We start from the raw sequence: 19,279 nt of genomic DNA on the forward strand, positions 1-19,279 counted from the left end.
CTCTGCCCAGGGGGACAGCTTGAGGCTCTGTCTCAAAAAAAAAAAAAAAAAAAAAGAAAGTTTTAATGGTAGCACAATGCCTAGCATATAGTACTAACACTCAAGAAATAACATACATTTCCAATGGAAGATAGCCCCTGCTATGGGAAAATGAAAACTATATCTTGCTTTACTAACAGTTATAATTTATGGTCTCCAAAACAATGTGCATGATGGATAAAGTTTCAGAGTATAATTTGTGATAGGGATTCAGATGACTTTAAAAAATGTCTTTCTGTTTTTTAAAGAAAAATGATACCATATACCTCACGCTACAGACATTTATTAGGTTGCTTGTAAAAATGCAGGTTTTATTTATTTCTCTTTATTTATATTATTTATAATGTTTATGAAAGTAGCTTTTTATTGCAAAAATTTTAGACAGTAGATAAGTATAAAGAAGAATTTAACCATTCAGTTATAATCTTACTTCATTTTTGTGTCCTTTGTTTTTTAGCTCAACATTTTATTTCTTTCTATATATGCTTACATGTATATGTGTACTTTGTTGTTTTTATAAAGACTTGTACTCTCTCTGTATTGATTATAACCCAATTTTTATATTGAACAATATGAAAAATATGGTTCATATTAGTAAACTTAGGCCTACATTTTTAATAGCTACAGTTTCATTGTCTGGGTGCATAATTTAATCTCTTACTGATGGACATTAGGGTCATTGAATTTAGTGTTTATGATTAATACCTTAGGTTAGATTATTCATTGAAAAAAATCTGAGTCAAAAGACATGGACTTTCTTAAGGCTTTTAAACTTTTACCAAAAACATTATTCTAATTTTTAATATCATCAATGTAAGATTGTAATAGAAATAAATTCCCAATGTAGAAAACTGGGAAATAGAGGAAAGCATAATAAATAAATTAAAAATCACCCTTTGGTGTCCCTTATTTCGTTTTTCTTTAAACAACAAATATTTATGATGTTCCTGCTTTATATCTGTCATTATTGTAGGATGTAGAAAATACAGGAGTGCTCAAAACAGGCAAAAAGCTGTGCTGTCTGGGCGGCACCATATGGCTCCAGCCTCATATACCCGAGGTGGTGGGTTCAAACCCAGCCCTGGTCAAAAACTGCAAAAAAAAAAGCTGTGCTGTCTTGGAACCTTCATTTTAGTGGTGAAAAAAAAAAAAATGAGTAAACATGTAATATGTTAAATGGTAATAGGTTCTATGGAGAAAAAGGGCAGTGAGATAGCCCAAGGTTTGGAAGAGCTTCAGTTTTAAATAGAATGATGAGATAGCCTCCCTAGGAAGATAACATTTACAGCAAAGACCTAAAGGAAATGAGGGAGCATGCTGTGCAGTTATCTAGAGCTGGGGTGTTCCAACATTTTTTTTTCTCTGCCACACATTGAAAGAATAAGAAGTGTCTTAGGCTACACATTAAATATACAACAAAACTAATGAAAACTGATCAGCAGAGAAAAGGTTCACACATGCTTTTCATGATAATCCATCATCACAGGTAAGCAAAAAAATGTCCTCACAAAATCAACACGTGGCACTTGGCCCACAGGTTTAACACCCCTTCTCTTAGAGAAGTCCAGGTAAAGGAAATGGCAGGTGTACAGACAGGCTCAGAGCTGGGAATGTTTGTGATGATTAGAACAGCGACAGCCAGAGGGCTAATGTCTGGCTGGAGTATGAGATGAACAAGAGAGTAGTAGGAGATGAATTCAGAGGGAGGAGAGAAGATGGGGCGTTTTGCAGGACTTCTAGGCCTTGCTCAACTTAGACTTTTTATTCTACATGAGGTGGGATGTCATTAGAGAATTTTTTTTATGAGAGGAGTCATCTGAACTTTTAACAAGATTGCTGTGACTGTTGTGTAGACAATAGAATGAAGAGGTGGAAGCAGGAAGAACAACTTTTAAGATAGACCAGTGTGTCAGGGTTCTCTAGAGAAACAGAATTAATAGTGAATATATTTATTTTAGAGAACTGTTCACATGGTTGTGGGGACTGGAGAGGGCAGACTGTTAGGCTGGAAACTCAGGTAGAATTTATCTGTTGTAGTCCTGTGGCAAAATTTCTTTTTCTTCGGGAAACTCAGTTTTTATTGTTAAAGTCTTCAGTTGATTGGATAGGACTCACTTATGTTATGGAGGGCAAAATGCTTTGCTAAAAGTCTACTGATTGGAGATGTTAATCACACCTTAAATACCTTCAGAGTGACATCTAGATTGGTGTTTGACCAAACGAATGGCCATCACAGCCTGGTCAAGTTGACACATAAAAATAACCATCATAAGCAGATTGGGAAGAGGCCAGAAAACTAGGGATTCCGAATGAAACCAAAGGCAGTGCATGATGATGATGAAATGAAAGAAAAAGTGAGTGTAATGTTAGTAAAAATGATTATCAGTCTTGTCAGTCCAGTGTCATAATACCAATATCAAGAATTTAGTCAGAAATGATTTGGACTTTGGAGTCCTAGGATAGTCAAAAGATAAAAATATGTTTCTCTTATACTTGCAGTAATGAAATGGTATTTCATGGAGAATTATTAGTATATAGTGCTCATTTTGTGGAAGAACATAATAAGTAGGTAGAAAACTTAGCAGTTAATGAACACTTACGTGCCTAGACATGTTACTAAGCTCTTTCTTGTACATTGTCTTTCTTAATCCTCAGAACAACTTTATAAGCTAGTCATTATTATGTCTGCTTTATAGATGAGGAAATTGACACTCCTAGGAGAGAACTTGTGACTTGCCTGAGGGTGTATTCCCACTAGGAGGAACCAGGATTCAAACCTAGTTTCTCTAGTTCTGATGTACCTTACTGCCTCTTAAAGTAGAAACTATTTTTATAGGGATATTTATGTTTTAAGTTGTAAATAGACTTTTCTAAATCTTAGGACAGTTTTGCAACAGAAATACTATTTATGCTCCTCTATTAGTGGATTGGATGATCAAATATCTCCTTTTCAGAAAGACCTTCTCTGACCATCCAGTCTCAAAATAGCTTCCTGTTTTCCACTGTTATTTCGCCCTGCATTATTTTTTTCTTCACAGCACTCAGCACTATCTGGAATTATATTTCATGTTTGTTTCTTCCTTCTGTTTTCTTTTCCCTTACCAGAATCCAAGTTCCATGATAAAAAGGTTCATGTCTTGTTCACTGATTGGTAAACACACCTGTTTTTGGTATAGTTCCCAAAAGGTAGTAGGTACTTGGTTGTTATTTGTTGAATGAAGAATAAGTGTAATAACCTGGAATGTTAAGGAAAGGCTTTGTTAGGATTATATGGTATAGTATTATTTCCTGTTATAGTCAGGACTACTTTGGATTTTGTTCTTTTAATTCTGTGAATCTAAGTATTCCTGTGAGTTGAAAGTTATTTTGGGGCCTGGCACAGTGGCTTACACCTGTAATCCTAGCGCTCTGGAAGTCTGAGGCAGGTGGATTGCCTCAGCTCAGGAGTTCAAGCCCAGCTTGAGCAAGAGGGAGAACCCGTCTCTATTAAAAATAGAAAAAATTAGCTGGATGCTGTGGCAGGCACCTGTAGTCCTAGCTACTTGGGAGGCTGAAGCAAGAGGCACTCTACTGGGCAGAACGCCGTGGCATCTTAGCTCACAGCAACTTCAAACTCTTGGGCTTGAAGGGCAGCAGAGTAAGACTCTGTCTCAAAAAAAATAAAACTAAAAATAAAATTATCTTGAAAAAAGGTTGATTTTTCTTGTTGCATTTTGTTTTGCTTAAAAATTACTCTTTTTGGATTACAAACTTCATAAGTACTGTGTATTATAGAATGTTGGGGTAAAAGTGTAAAGGAAAATGAGAAAGAATCCAGTGTAGAGAGTGCCATTCTTGGTATTTTGGCATAGTTTCTTTTAACTTTTAATCTGTGCCTATGTTTTACATAATTGGGTATACTTTGTGTGTATATAATTTCATGTGCTTTATTTTGCTTTTTGTATGCTTTTTTTTTTTAATGTTGCCCTTGGTAGAGTGCTGTGGCGCCACAGCTCACAGCAACCTCAAACTCTTGGGCTTAAGCAATTCTCTAGCCTCAGCTTCCCAAGTAGCTGGGACTGCAGGTGCCCACTACAATGTCCCGCTATTTTTTTGTCGTGGTTGTCGTTGTTTGGCAGGACTGGGCTGGGTTCAAACCTGCCAGCCCCAGTATATGTGGCTGGCACCCTAGCCGCTTAGCTACAGGCACTGAGCTTATACTTTGTATACTTAATAGGATGATTATGTTAAAGTATTTTTATAATTTCTCATAACATAATTTGAAATTACTATATAATACATTTCATGAACATTCTATACTTTGTCATTTCTTTGGATGCTTAAATTCTTTATTCCTAATTATTAAGAAAACTAATTATCTTTGTATACAAATCTTTCATTTTGAATTACTGAGGATATATTCTCAGGTGATATATTGTGTGTATCCTGTTCGATTGTTTTCCAGAGGGTTTACATCTTACTGTACCTTCACTAGGATTGAAACTAGTGAATTTTTTTTTGAATATTAGTTACCATTAGTTCACAAAACTCCTTTTTTGAGACAGAACCTCAAGCTATCCCCCTGGGTAGAGTGCTGTGACATCACAGCTCACAGCAACCTCCAACTCCTGGGCTCAAGCAAGTCTCCTGCCTCTGCCTCCCAAATAGGTGGGACCACAGGTGCCCGCCACAAAGCCTGGCTATTTTTTGGCTGCAGCCGTCATTGTTGTTTGGCAGGCCGGGGCTCGATTCGAACCTGCCACCTTAGTTGTATGTGGCTGGCGCCTTAGCCACTTGAGCCACAGGCGCCAAGCCAGTTGACAAAGCTCTTTACCAGCGGCAGTTCTTTACTCTCAGCTGATTGAATATATGTTGAGTCAGTTAAGGCATGGCCAACTAAGAGAAGATCTGCTATCCTTGGGTATATCCCAAGCAGAAGATCTGCTATTCCTTTTTTTAGGCTTGGCCAAGAAAAAGAACTCCAGAGACATTCTCAAACACATAACAACTCTGCCAGCCCATGCCTTCCTATTGAATTGCCTGGCTGCTATGAGTAAGGTCCAAAATTAAGATCATTCAGTTATTAACGAGTGGGATTACTCACAAAATACTAAAGAAAACAGAACCACTCATGCACCTTATACATACTTACCTACTATGGCTATAAGTACTTACTGTGTCCCATGTACTATGTTATATACAAAGAACAAGCTGTCTTGTGGACATATCATGTATAAATACTTTTTACTCTAGAATAAGGAAAGTTCTTCTCTTTAGAAAACCAAGAGTCATTAGAGTCCTTGTAAAATCTTTTATGTTATAGGTTGCTTCTTAATGTGGAGGAAAAAGCAAATGTTAAAGTCAATCATCTTTAAGACAATAGGAAATGAAAAATTGAGGGTTAAAATAACTGTAGCCATACTGGTAGATAGGAGGAACCAATCATGTTATTAATTTCAAAGTTTGTTTGTTTTTCTTTTGACTATGCTAAAAGAGATTATTTTTCAAGGGCATCTGGTAGAATTCACAGAAAAGGGATGGATGGATGAACCCTTATTGTAAACTAGTGGAGAATGGCTTGTGGAAGGCACATACATAAACCTGTATTGTGTGAGATAGTTATTATCACCGGACAATGTTTATAAAAAAAATGGGCACCAAAGATTTTAGCACATTTATCCCTAGGGATGTGAATTCAGTATTCAAAGTGGGAGATATGTAAATAAGCCATTGAAAGACTGGTTTTTATTTATTTTAAGATATTCTCAAGCTTACAGAAAAGTTGCAAGTAGAATACAAAGAACTTTTTGTTTCTCAGTTTGAAAGTAAAGCTGACTGAAGGCTTCTCTGTAATATTCTGCTATAATATTTTAGTGTGTATTTCCTACAAAGGAAGATATTCTGCATAATCATAATACAAGAATCAAATCAGTACATTAACACTGATGTAGATTACTGCCATCTAACCTTTAGCCCTTGGTTAAGTTTCATCAAAGGTCCCCATTCTGTCCTTTATAGCAGAGCTGTCCAGTTCAGAATGATACATTGCCTTTAATTGTCATACCTCTTTACAATAGTTTCTTAGTCTTTGCTAGACCATTGTGACCTTGACACTTGTGAAGATTACAAAATGGTTATTTTGAAATATGTCTTTCAATTTAGGTTTGTATTTGGTTTGCTTATGATTAGATTTAGGCTTAAGTGATACATCTTTGGTAGGAGTACCACAAAAGTGATAGCTATGTTCTTCCTTTTTTTTTTTTAAAAGATAGAGTCTTACTTTGTCAACCTCGGTAGTGATCTTTTATTCCTCTACTGTTTTCTTCATCTCCATTTTAGTCTTAGATCCATAGTTAATTGTTTTAAATGCTTGCCATTAATCATTAATCTTTCGGCTTAAACTTTTGGAAAATGCCGCTCCGCTGATGCCTTGCTTGGTGTTGTTTCAAGAAATTTGATGCCAGTTTAATTAATGCTCTGTTAATAATTGAAGTATTTGGGGGGATGAGTGAGTACTAAAAATGGTTTATTTTTAAAGTCTAATAATTTCTTAGGATACCTTGGAATTTTTTGCTGAGGGCCAATTTTCCCTAATACCAGCAGTTCAGGTTTCCTTTATTTTTTCTGGAGATTTTTTCTTTTTTTAAAGACAGGAGTCTCACTTTATCACCCTCGGTAGAGTGCTGTGGTGTCACAGCTCATAGCAACCTCCAGCTCTTGGGCTTAGGTGATTCTCTTGCCTCAGCCTCCTGAGTACCTGGGACTACAGGTGCCCACCACAACACCTGGCTATTTTTTTGCAGTTTGACCGGGCTGGGTTTGAACCAGCTACCCAAAGTATGTGGGGCTGGTGCCCTACTCACTGAGCCACAGGCACTGCCTCTGGAGATTTTTTTGAATTATAATTTCCACCCCCTTTAAGTTACAGCTTTATTGAGATGTAATTTATATATCATACTCTATTCATTTAAAATGTACAATTCAGTGATTTTTTTTTGGTATATTCAGAGGTGTGTAATGGTATAATTATTGCTGCAGTCAATTTAGAATGTTTTCATTATACCCTTAAACTTATCCCTATTTTTTTTACCCACCCAACCTTAGGTGCTACTTGGATTATTGCTTTTAATAGTTATTTCTGTTCCATTATTTTATTGTTTTTGTTCTTTTTTTTCTTTAGAAACTCTGATTACATGTAAGTTGGGTCTCCTTTGTCTTTCTTCCATTTTAGCTACTTTCTTTCTGTCCCATTTTGCTGCTTTATCTCGTTTTCATTCTCCTGGCTTATCTTCTTACTTTGTTTTCATGTTTCTCAATCATTTTCCAATTTAAAAATTTTTCACCCTTTTTTGTGAGAGGCATTGTATTTACTCTCATTTGTTCTAATTTTGTTTTCTTTTCCAAATTAGGTCAATTATTATTTTCTTTCCTTCTGATTTTAGTACATTTCTGTTTCATATTATACGTATTTCTCATTGAAAGTGTTTTAAAAATAAAAACAAATTCTTGTTTGAGCATATTTAATTCAGTTTGGAGTATTCTTTTCAACCAGGCTCCATAAGAACAGTATGCTCTAATGCATGCACTGAGGCATATGTTGGAAATAATGAATTCTCATACATAACTAGAATGGGACTATGTTCCATCCTTAAGAAAATTAAGAAAATAGTCACCAAAATTATTCTTATTATGGCTTAATTATCTTATAGAACTCCATTTAAGGAAAGCTTGTTAGGGGTGTTTAGTTTTTTCTTTCTTTTCTTCTCTCTCTCTTTCTCTCTTTCCCTTTCTTTTTTGTTTTGTTATTTTCTTTGCTTTCTCCCTCTTCTTTCTTGTGTAGGAGTTTCATTAGCTTTTCTTTTTCCTTTGTCTTTTTTTTTTTTTTTTTAAATAGATGAAGATTGCTTGGGTCACTACATTTTTGTAGGACAGTGCTGGCAGTTTGAAGTAGTTTAAGTTGACAAGATTACTAGCTTAAGAAGTGTAGTTCTTGACTGGATGGCTTTTTTTTTTTTTGATGGGTAAGCAGGAGATGATGGGAAGAGGGGCTTTGTATCCTTTGAATGCTTTTCAAAATTCTTGTCTCTTGCAGAATCCTGATCTCTCTTCCTGCCATTTCTTTTCCTCTTAATTGTATAGTTTTCAAAATATTCCTTGCCATTTCTTTTTTTTTTAAAAAAGTTTATTTTATAGAGCGATTTTAAGTTAAGTTCAGTAAATTTAGCTGTAAGTAGTGAGGGTCCTTATATGCCTCCATACCTGTCCAAGCCTCTCCTGTGCTATGGACATTCCACACCACAGGGATGCATTTGATGCAATGGATGAACCTACCATTCTACGAACCTACCAGACACATTACTGTTAGGACTTACGATGTGGAGCGTCTGTTCATATGCTTATTTGCCATCTGTATATCTTTTTTGGTAAAGTGTCTGTTAAGATCTTTGGAACATTTTTTTTATTGTCTTAATGTTGAGTTCTAAGAATTGTTTCTGTATTTTGGATAATAGTTCTTAGTCATATATGACTTTTAGTTCTAATAGTTCTTTGTCAAATATTTGTAAAGAATAGTATTTGTACTTTTGCAAATATTTTCTCCTGGTCTCTGGCTTGTTTTTTCATTCTCTTGACAGTGTCTCACACGCAGCAGAAATTTTTAATTTTGATGAAGTCCAGTTTATCAATTCTTTCTTCCTTTGGTGTTGTATCTAAAAAGTCATCAACAAACCTAATATCATTTAGGTTTTCTCCCATGTTGTCTTTTGGCTGTTTTATACATATGCTTTATGCATTTAAGGCTGTATTCCATTTTAAGTTAATTTTTGGGAAACATGTAATGGCTGTGTCTAGATTCTTTTTTGTTTTGCTTATACATGTTAATTTGAATTGCGCTTGCTCCCTTGTTAAAGATTAATTGACTATAATTATTTGGGTCTCATTCAGGGCTCTGTTCTGTTCCATTGATCTGTTTGTCTCTTCTTTTGATAAAACTACTGTCTTGATTACTATAGTTTTATAATAAGTCTTGAAATTAGGTAGTGCAGAGTGCTTCAGTTTTGTTCTCTTTCAATTGTGTTGGCTACTCTGGTTCTTTGCCTCTCTCTATAATACATTGGAGAATCATTTTATCAAAATAACTTGCTGGATTTTGATTGAGCTTGCATTGAATTTATAGATCATGTTGGGAACTGAGGTCTTGACAGTATTGAGTTTTTCTGTCCATGAATAGGAATATCTCTCCATTTATTTAGATCTTGAATTCTTTCATCAGAGCTTCGTAGTTTTCCTCACATAGATCTTGTACATATTTGTTAGACTTATACTTAAGTATTTCTTTCTGAAGTATTTAGGGCTTAATATAAATGGTAATATATTTTTAAGTTCATATTTCACTTGTTTATTATTGGTGTATAGGAACAACTTTTTTCTTTGAGACAAGAGTCTCAAGCTATCACCCTAGGTAGAGTGCTGTGAAATCATAGCTCACAGCAATCTCCAACTTTTGGACTCAAGCAATGCTCTTACCTCAGTTTTTCTTTTCTTTTTTTTTTTTTTGAGACAGAACCTCAAGCTATCCCCCTGGGTAAAGTGCTGTGGCAGCTCACAGCAACCTCCAACTCTTGGCTCAAGCGAGTCTACTGCCTCAGCCTCCCAAGTAGCTGGGACCACAGGCACCCGCCACACGCCTGGCTATTTTTTGGTTGCAGCTATCATTGTTGTTTGGCGGGCCCGGGCTGGATTCAAACCCACCACCTTAGGTGTATGTGGCTGGCACCTTAGCCGCTTGAGCCACAGGCACCGAGCCAGTTTTTCTATTTTTAGTAGAGACAGGGCCTTGCCTTTTGCTCAGGCTGGTCTCAAACTCATGAGCTCAAGCAATTCACTGGCCTTGGTCTCCCAGAGTACTAGGATTACAGGTGTGAGCCACCGAGCTTTAACTTGTATCCTGCAAACCTGTTAATCATTTCTTAGCTTCAGGAATTTTTTTGTTGATTTTTTTTTTTTTTTTTACATGCCATCTGTGAACCAAAACAATTTTTATTTCTTCCTTCCCAATCTGTATACTTATTTCTTTCTTGTCTTGCTGCATCAGCCAGAACTTCCAGTATGGTGTTGAAAAGCATTGGTAAGAGGGAACAGCCTTACCTTATTCCTGATATTACTGGGAAATCTTTGGCTTTTTCGCCAATAAGTATTATGTTACCTGTAGATTTTTTGTAGACATTCTTTTTCAATTTGAGTAAATTCCCCTCTATTTGCTTTTTATCTTTATACTCTTCTTTAAGGAGTGGTCTTTCAAAGACCACATCTCACATCCTCTTTTAAGTCCTTTTATCTGTAACTCTAAAACTACCAGGAGATTTTTTTCAGTATTTTCACACTTAATGTGATTTTATGTTAACCTTTGGTCTGCTACTTGTCTCTCTTTTTTTCCTTCCGTACAATGTGTCTTGGACTGCCCTTGATATTCGTGAAGACTTATATAATAGGAGCCTAAGGATGTGCCAGGATCTAATTGCTTAATTTTATGCTTATGTTCTATTTATGCTGAAGGCTTGAGTTTTATATAGCTTCATTCTTTTGTTGTCATTGTTTGTAAAGATAGGGTCTCGCTCTGTTGCCCAGGATAATTTTGAATTCCTGGCCTTAAGTGATCCTCCTGCTTCAGTCTCCCAAATTGCTGGGAGCCACTGTATATGTCCACTTTGTTTTATTCTTTATATCTTTGGACTTTGCTAATATTAACAAAATTTCATAAGTTTGTCAGGCTTTTCTACATACATAGTCCTGCCATCTGCATCTTCTGATATTTATGTTTTCATTTTCTTGTTTTTGCCCTATTGAACTGTCCTATGACTAATGAAATTTGTATTGATTAGAAAAATGGATGATGGGCTTTCTAGCTTTGTTCTTGAATTCAGGGGGAAAATGTTCCATCTTTAAACTTTAAGTATGACATAGGTTTAGGGATTTTTATTATATCCTCTTTGGGGAAGTTGCATACGTGTTTTTAATCAGTGGGTATTAAGTTTTTTAATGAGTGGGTATTAAATATTGTCAGATGCTCTAAATGCATGTATTGAAATCATCCATTCTATCTTACTGGTCTATATATGTGTCTTTATGCCAGTTTTGTAGTTTTGATTACTGTAGCTTTGTAATGAATTTTGAAGTCCAGGATTGTTCTTGTGTTTCAAGATTATTTCGGCAATTCAGAATGCCTTGAGATTCCTAATGAATTTTAGGATGGATTTTTCTATTTTTGCAAAACATACTGTTGGGATTTTGAAAGGGATTGCTTTGTATCTGTAGACTACTTTGGGTAGTACTGACTTTTTTTTTTTTTTTTTTTTAGAGACAAGAATCTCATTTTATTGCCCTTGGTAGAGAGCTATGGCTTCACAGCTCACAGCAACCTCCAACTCCTGAGCTTAGGTGATTCTCCTACTCCCTCCTGAGTAGCTGGTGCCTGCCACAGTACCTGGCTATTTTTTGTTACAGTTTGGCCGTGGCTGGGTTCAAACCTGCCACCCTTGGTGTATATGGGGCCGGTGCCCTACCCACTGAGCCACAGGTGCCACCCATAGTACTGACATCTTAACATCTTAATGCTAAGTTTTATACTCCATGAACATAGAATATTCTTTATATTATTTATGTCTTTAGTTTCTTTCAGCAACATTTTGTACTTTTTAGTCAATCGTATTTACAGAAGTTATTTGATAAAAAATGAATGTATATTGTCATTTTTACTATTTTTTTCTTTATTCTCTTCATTTATTTTTCCCTTCCTTTAAGAGGTCCAAGTTTTCTTTGATTTCATTTTCCCTCTGTCCAAATAACTTTTAACATTTCTTGTAGTGGGAGTCTGAGAACTAGATTACTATGGAGTAGGGGAAGTTGAGTGAATTAAGTATATCTATCAAGGAGGAAGTACTTATTGACAGTGTTGATTTAATAACTTATAATGTCTATTCCGATGAAAATAAATGATTATTAGTAAGAAATTAGCCAATGAAATTCAGTTCAGTCATCCATTTATTGAATACGTATTATTTTGGATCTCATAGGTTTCTAGGAATTTGATCAGGAGGTAATTGTCAAAGTGGGCATGAAGGTTCATTGAATTATTGTGTTTAATAATAAATATATAATACCCATTGAATTGAGTAAGCAAATTATGGGATGAAGTAAACTATAGTCACTAAAAATGAAAATGTAGGGCAACAGTGCCAAAGATGTGCATGGAAAAAAATCAGTTACTAAAGAGCATGTTTTAACTTTTTTTTTTTTTTGAGACAGAGTCTCAATTTGTTTCCTGTAGTAGAGTGCTATGGTGTCATAGCTCACAGCAACCTCAAACTCTTGGGCTTGAGTAGATCCTCTTGCTTCAGCCTCCCAAGTATCTGGGACTACAGGTGCCTGCCACAACACACAGCTATTTTTAGAAATGGGGTCTCATTCTTGCTCAGGCTGGTCTCGAACCCATGAACTTAGGGCAATCTACCTGCCTTGGTCTCCCAGAATACTGCAATTACAGGCATGAGCCACCATGCCCAGCCTTATGGTGATTCGTAGTAAAAGGAAAAGTAAAAATATCTTTTTCTGATTTTATCATTAATTTTTCCTTTTCTGAACAGTGTTATGTCATAGGTATTTTGCATGTTTATCTTTATTCCTACAACATAGGCAGTGTTATCCCTATTTTATAAAAGAGAAGACTGAATCCAGGAGAGTGGTCTAGTAACTGAGCCAGAGTCACAGTTTGTAACTGGTAGGGCCTGGGTTTTGCTTTGGTGTGATGCCTGGCTCTAAAGGCCTCTTCTCTACACTTCAGCATACTGGTACACTCCCGTGATGCCATTCTTCATGACTAGGTATCTGTTGGCCACTTCTCTGTTACTACTTCTAAAACACCACCTTTTCTGGCTTCCTTTAGTGAATGTAAAACAACTTTTGCTTCTTAAGCTGTCTTCCAAGTCTGAAACACTAGGAAATATGTATATGCATGCCTGTTGTGCCCATGCTAGCTTTCTCAGGGGAGACTGTAGCAGACTTCTATCCGTCCTTCTTTTGGATCTTTTTAAACATTCAAATAATTAATGAGGTTTTCTTCTTTTATATAGGTAACTAAATACTTTGGAGGAGATAAGAGTAACTGCATATTTGAAAGTAGACTATTTCTTACCACTTGTGAGAACCAGAAATATGTTGCATGTTTTTTTTCCTCTACTGAATCCTTCCTCATTGTAGACATTTTTGTCACTATGATTAGAAGGAAGATTATTCATTACTAACAAATATTTAGCATGTGTTTATACTTTAGGAGCATGCCAGAATTATCATTAAATGCTAAGGATACAGAATGAATAAAGCAGTCAAACATCTCTGCCCTGTGGAGGTTAAATTTGACTAAAGGAACATTGAGTCTTCTTGAGTGCCAGAATTATCTTTTTAAATTTTTTCACTGTCTTTACCAGAGAAGCCCCATTTTCATCTCAGTTTTATGGATGGGGAACATGGATACAGAGAGGTCAAATGATCTGTCTCCTGCTGGACCCTTTAGTAACTAGTTTCTGTTTCCCTCTACTAGAGCATACATATCTAAAGTCTTTGTCTGCTTCTTAAAGTTTAACTTGAAAAATCACTTTTCCTTGCTGTTAGATGTATCTCTTTAAAGTAAAATTTAGATAAATACATAAGCAAAAAGAAAATAAAAATTACAGAGATAGTATTGTAAGCATTTTACCATGAAGCTGCTTTTCTAAATAAATACTTAAATAAATTAAATTTTATCTGAAATAATGAGATCACACATATTTTGACCTGCTTTTTTCCCCACTTAAAATACAGTTAGACCTTTTCCCAGGTCAACTATTCTTCTGAAATAGTGTTTCATTAACTTTAAACAGTTGAGTGTAACCTTCAGAATTTTTGGCATGTCTGCAAACCATTTGTTCTTTTGCCTACTTGTTATAAAAATCTGTGAAAACTGGGGCTGGGCACAGTGGCTCATGCCTGTAATCCTAGCACTCTGTGAGGCTGAAGTGGGTGGATTGTCTGGCTGCGGTGGGTGGATTGTTTGAGACCAGCCTGAGCCAGAGTGAAAGGTTATCTCTAAAAAAATAAAAATAGCCAAGTGTTGTGGTGGGTGCCTGTAGTCTCAGCTACTCAGGAGGCTGAGGCAAAAGAATCGCTTGAGCCCAAGAGTTTGAGGTTGATGTGAGCTATGATGCCATGGCATTCTACCAAGGGTGACAAAGTGAGACCCTGTCTCAAAAAAAAAATCCGTTAGAACCATATATCACTGCATGATTGGAAAATCAATGGCGCTTGCTAGCATAGGTTACTGTAAAAATAAAATGCCATAAAAACAAAACCCAGATGAAATTCTAGCCAGATACTATTTTTTTTAACAGAAAACTGAACAGAAGATTAGCTCTTTTTGTTACAAAATAGACACTTGCAATTTTTTGAGGAACTTCTATACTGTTTCATATACTGGCCGTATAATTTTGCATTCCTATGAGAAAGATATAATAATAGCTTTTGATGGAATTAGAGTTGAAAGAAAACTGAAAAGATAGTAACTTTTGCACCATGGAATTCATTATACATACACTATTACCTTAACCAGGGTTTTTAAAGTGTTTTCATAGTAAGAAATAAAATTTATATTTATACCTAGTATACATGAACATGTATATTTATGGGTGTGTATAATTTATATGTGTGTATGTATTAAAATGTTATTTGTATGTGTGCATTTGGAAAAAAACTGCCGTTTTTAATTGTAAAATACCATTGATAGTTAAGAAACATCTATTTCAGAGATGTTAATATGTGAAAAAAATGCATCTTAGAACTGATGTCATGAGGTATGTAGTATATTCTAGTCGTTCTATTTTGTTTTTAAATGCTGGTTCCCTTAAATTGATATGGTAAACTGTAATGAATTGCGGCCTCCAATTTGAAAAACATTGACTTACAATTTTAAAACATAAATCTTGACTCCTACTTTACGTATGTAAAAACCAGTAAAGGTGAATGTTAGATATAAATGTATAAAACTAAATAAAACTTTAGACTGTTACATGGGAGGCTGTATTTATGACCTTAGAAGAAACATTTCATGAGCAAGACACAAAAAGCACAAATTAATGAAGGAAAAGATTAACAAATCAAAATTCATTAAAATTTGTAACTTCTGCTCATCAAAAGATGCCATTAAGAGCATGAAAGATTAAGCCATAGATTGAGACACAACCTTTGTGATGTTAATATTTGGAAAAGACTTCATTCTAAAATGTGTAAAGATTTTCTAGAAATCAGTAAGTCAAGGTCTGTAGTCATTTAAAATTATCCAAAAGCTTTTATCGAATGGCTAATAAATTTGTGAAAAGGTGCTCAACATCATTAGTTATCAGGAAAATTCAAATAAAAGCCATAGAGAGATACTAATGTATACCCACCAGAATGCTAGAATTAAACAAAAAACAAATGAGAACTCATACCTAGTAAAGAGCAGCTAAAACTCAAATATGCTGGTAGGAGTAATTATTGGGCAGAATTACTTTGGAAAAGTGGTAGCATATACTGTATGACTTAGCATTACCCATAGATAGCCCTGGCAGAATTGCATACACATGTGCATTTGCAAGAGGCATAGCAGAATTATTTTTAAATGCCAAAAGTGGAAGCAGCCCATGTGTTCATTAATAGTAGAATGAATTTATAATTTCTGAAATATTATACAGCAGGGAAAGAGAATGAACTGCTGTACTTAAGAATTTCAAGGTCAAGGATATAATGTTAAGCAAAAGAAGCCAGACTCAAGAGTATATAGGTCAGGCGCAGTGGCCCCTTGGGAAGTGGCCACTTGAAAAGGCTGAGGTGAAAGGATTGCTTGAGCCAGGAATGTGAGACCCCGTTGGTTAAAAAAAAAAAAAAGAAGCTATGTATGATGGTGCATGCCTGTGGTCCCAGCTACTCAAGAGGCTGAGGCAAGAGCGTTGTTTAAGTACAGGAGTTTTTGGGTTACACTAAAAAGTATGCAGTCATCCTTTGGAATCTGTAGAGTGTTGATTCTGTGGATACCAAAATCTGGAGATGTTGACGTCCCTTATGTAAAATAGTGTATTATTTTGTATGTAACTTGCACATATCTTCTGGTATACTAAGAGGAATTATCTCTAAATTACTTACAATCCTAATATGATGTAAATGATGTATGAATAGCTGTTATACCATAGTTAAAAAATTTATGTATTTTTAATTGTTTGGGAAAATATTTTCAGTTATGTCAGTCGAATTCTCTGATGTGGAACTTGTAGATAGAGAAGGCATGCTGTGTATGATTTGAGTCTATTTATATAAAGTTCAGAAGCAGGCATAATGACAGTGTTAGTCATCAGGGAAATATAAATCAAAACTAGTTGAGGTTATTACCTCACATCTGTTAAGGTGGCTCTTTTTAAGAAAAAAAAAAGCAAAACCACAAAACTCAAAAGACAGCAGAGATTGGCCAGGGTGTAGAGAAATTAGAACTCTTATATACAGTTGGTAGGAAAATTGTACAACCAGTATGTGAAACAGTATAGAGGTTCCTCAAAAATTTGAAAATGGAATCTGATGTAGATCTTCTGGGTATTTATCCAGAATTGAAATCAGTATCTAGGAGAGTTATTAGGGCTTTCATGTTCCTTATATAGTACAATTCACAATAGCCCAGATGTGGAAATAAACTAAATGTCTGTCAGCAGTTGAATGGGTTAAAAATACGGTGTATACATACAATGGAATAATTCAGCCTTTACAAAGAAGGAAACTCAGTATGATGACATGGGTGACCCTTGAGGACATTATACTAAGTAAAATGAACCATTCACAAAGCAACAATTACTGCACGATTCTGCTTACATGAACAGGTAATCTGGCATAGTAAAACTCATAGAAGCAAAGGTTGGAATGGTGATAGAGAATGGTGGTTGGAGGAGGCGGGCAACAGGGAGTTGCTAATCAATAGATTTAACTTTTCTGTTATGTAAGATGAGTAAGTTTAGAGATTTGCTGCTCTAAGATTAGGTACCTGCATACCTAAAAGTCTGTTAAGAGGGTAAATCTCATGTTAAGTGTTCTTACACAAAAAACCAACCTGGCAAATCAATCTGTGGTGGTGTTAAAAAAAATAGTGATTACCTTTGAAGGGTTAATGATAGGGAGATAATATGAAGGAGACATTGGGGACCCTGGTAATGTTCCTTATGTTGATCTTAATACTAGTTAACATTTGAGAAATTGGCTCTTTATTGTATTAATAAAAATGGTTTAAAAATTTTTTTCTCTCAATGCCATGTTTTAACTTTTTTTTTCTTTTCTTTTCTTTTTTTTTTTTTTTTTTTTTTTGGCAAAAAGGTCTCACTTTGGGGCCCTTGGTAGAGTGCCATGGCATTATAGCTCACAGCAACCTCAAATTGCTGGGCTCAAGCCATTCTCCTGCCTCACCCTCCCGAGTAGCTGGGACTACAGGCACCTGCCACAATGCCCAGCCATTTTTTTGGTTACAGTTACCATTGTTGTTCAGCAGGCCCAGGCCAGAACCCACCAGCTCCAGTGCATGTGGCTGGCACCCTACTCACTGAGCTGTGGGCACTGAGCCAGTATTTTAATTTATTTACCTATTTTTATAGACTATCTTTTAGAACAATTTTGAATTTATAGCAGAATTTGGAGAAAATAGATATCCCACATATCTCTTGACTTCACACAGGCATAGCCTCTCCCATTTTAGCATGCCCCACCAGAGTAGTACATTTGTTAAATTTGAACTTCATTGACATGTCATTATTACCCAAAGTCCGTAGTTTACATCACTCTTGTCATTGTACAATTCTATGGGTTAGGACAAATGTATAATGACATGAATGTACTATTATAATATCATACGGAGTAGTTTCATTACCCTAAAAATCCTCCGTACTGTGTATACCAGATTTTTAAATCTTATTGCTGGACATTTATAATGTTTTCTTTATTTTCACATTATAAATTGCTATAGTTGCAATTTTATATAGGTCTACAATTCCTTGAGATAAATTGCTGTAAGTTAAATTATGTCCAGTGTTACGTAGTACTCTTTGAAGTTATGCATTGATAAATATTCCCTAAGAGGTAATAATTTCTAATCCTTCCACAGAGCCTGATTCCTATATATTAAGTAAAAGCTGCTGATTGATGAAAAACTTTGTCTTTTTTGTTATTGTAGGTGTTCATTTTGGTGCCATTTCTTTTTCTTTTTATAATATCTTCTTGCTTATTTGGTTATTAAGGCACTAATTTTGTTTTCCTAATTTACAAGGTATCTTTATATGGTATAATAAGTTATTTATCATATGTCGCAATATTTCCCTTAATGTATCTGCATATTTATCATTAAAACTTACTGATTTTGAATATTTAGAATGTTCTGCTTGGCTTAGTCTTAAACACGTAATGATCTCTTCATTATTTCTAACTGTATTTGAGATTGATTCTATGGTATAAGATGCTATATTGATTTTTAAAAAATGATCCATGGAAAATTAAAAGTAATACATGGCCTCTTAAAGGATAGAAAGTTTGAGATATATCTAGAAAATGAAACTACTATTTTTTTTTGTCTACTTCTATCGAAGATGGAAAGACTTGAAAATAAAAAAAATTTCAACTTTTTTTCTTGATATACTTTGTGGAATTTTATTAAATATATAAAAGCAGATAGTATTCTATAAAAATCTTGCTTTTTAGAGATTTTTATAAAATTGTCATTCAGTGATTTGACTTGAATATTGCTCTCCTTGCAATAATGACCTTTTGCTTCCCTTTCAATTTGACATTTCTGCAATGTTTTTGCTCCTTTCTTTTAGCCTTTTTGTGTGAATTTGATTTTATGCGTACCCTTGTGGGTAGGGGAATTCCTGAATTCAACTTTGCCTTATTAAAGCATGCTGCTTGCAATGCATTAAATTGATTTCATGGCTACAACTAGCAGTTGGAAAACACCTGAGACGTATTCTTCTGTATGGAAAGTACATTGACTTCTGGGTAGGACAGATTTAGGTCTAAATCCTGCATCTCTCATTTACTGGCTATGTGACTCTTAATCAGTTACTTGCTGTAGAATTTGCAGCATTTTTAAAGTAGGAAATTGATTCCTCTTACATAACTCAAAGTAAGGATTTTTCCAAGATAAATATATTCTGTGTTAGTTGGTGGCACCTAC

The 19,279-nt window shown here is 35.1% G+C and overlaps 1 protein-coding gene across 5 annotated transcripts in view; it reads left to right on the forward strand.

Annotated features, from left to right (window-relative positions):
• Nucleotides 1–19,279, forward strand: part of FBXW11 (F-box and WD repeat domain containing 11) — a 134,876-nt gene that overhangs the window by 55,047 nt on the left and 60,550 nt on the right. The window lies entirely within an intron of this gene.

This window comes from Otolemur garnettii, unplaced genomic scaffold (assembly GCF_000181295.1).
Source record: "Otolemur garnettii isolate 467f Iridium unplaced genomic scaffold, OtoGar3 scaffold00003, whole genome shotgun sequence".
NCBI lineage: Eukaryota > Metazoa > Chordata > Mammalia > Primates > Galagidae > Otolemur > Otolemur garnettii.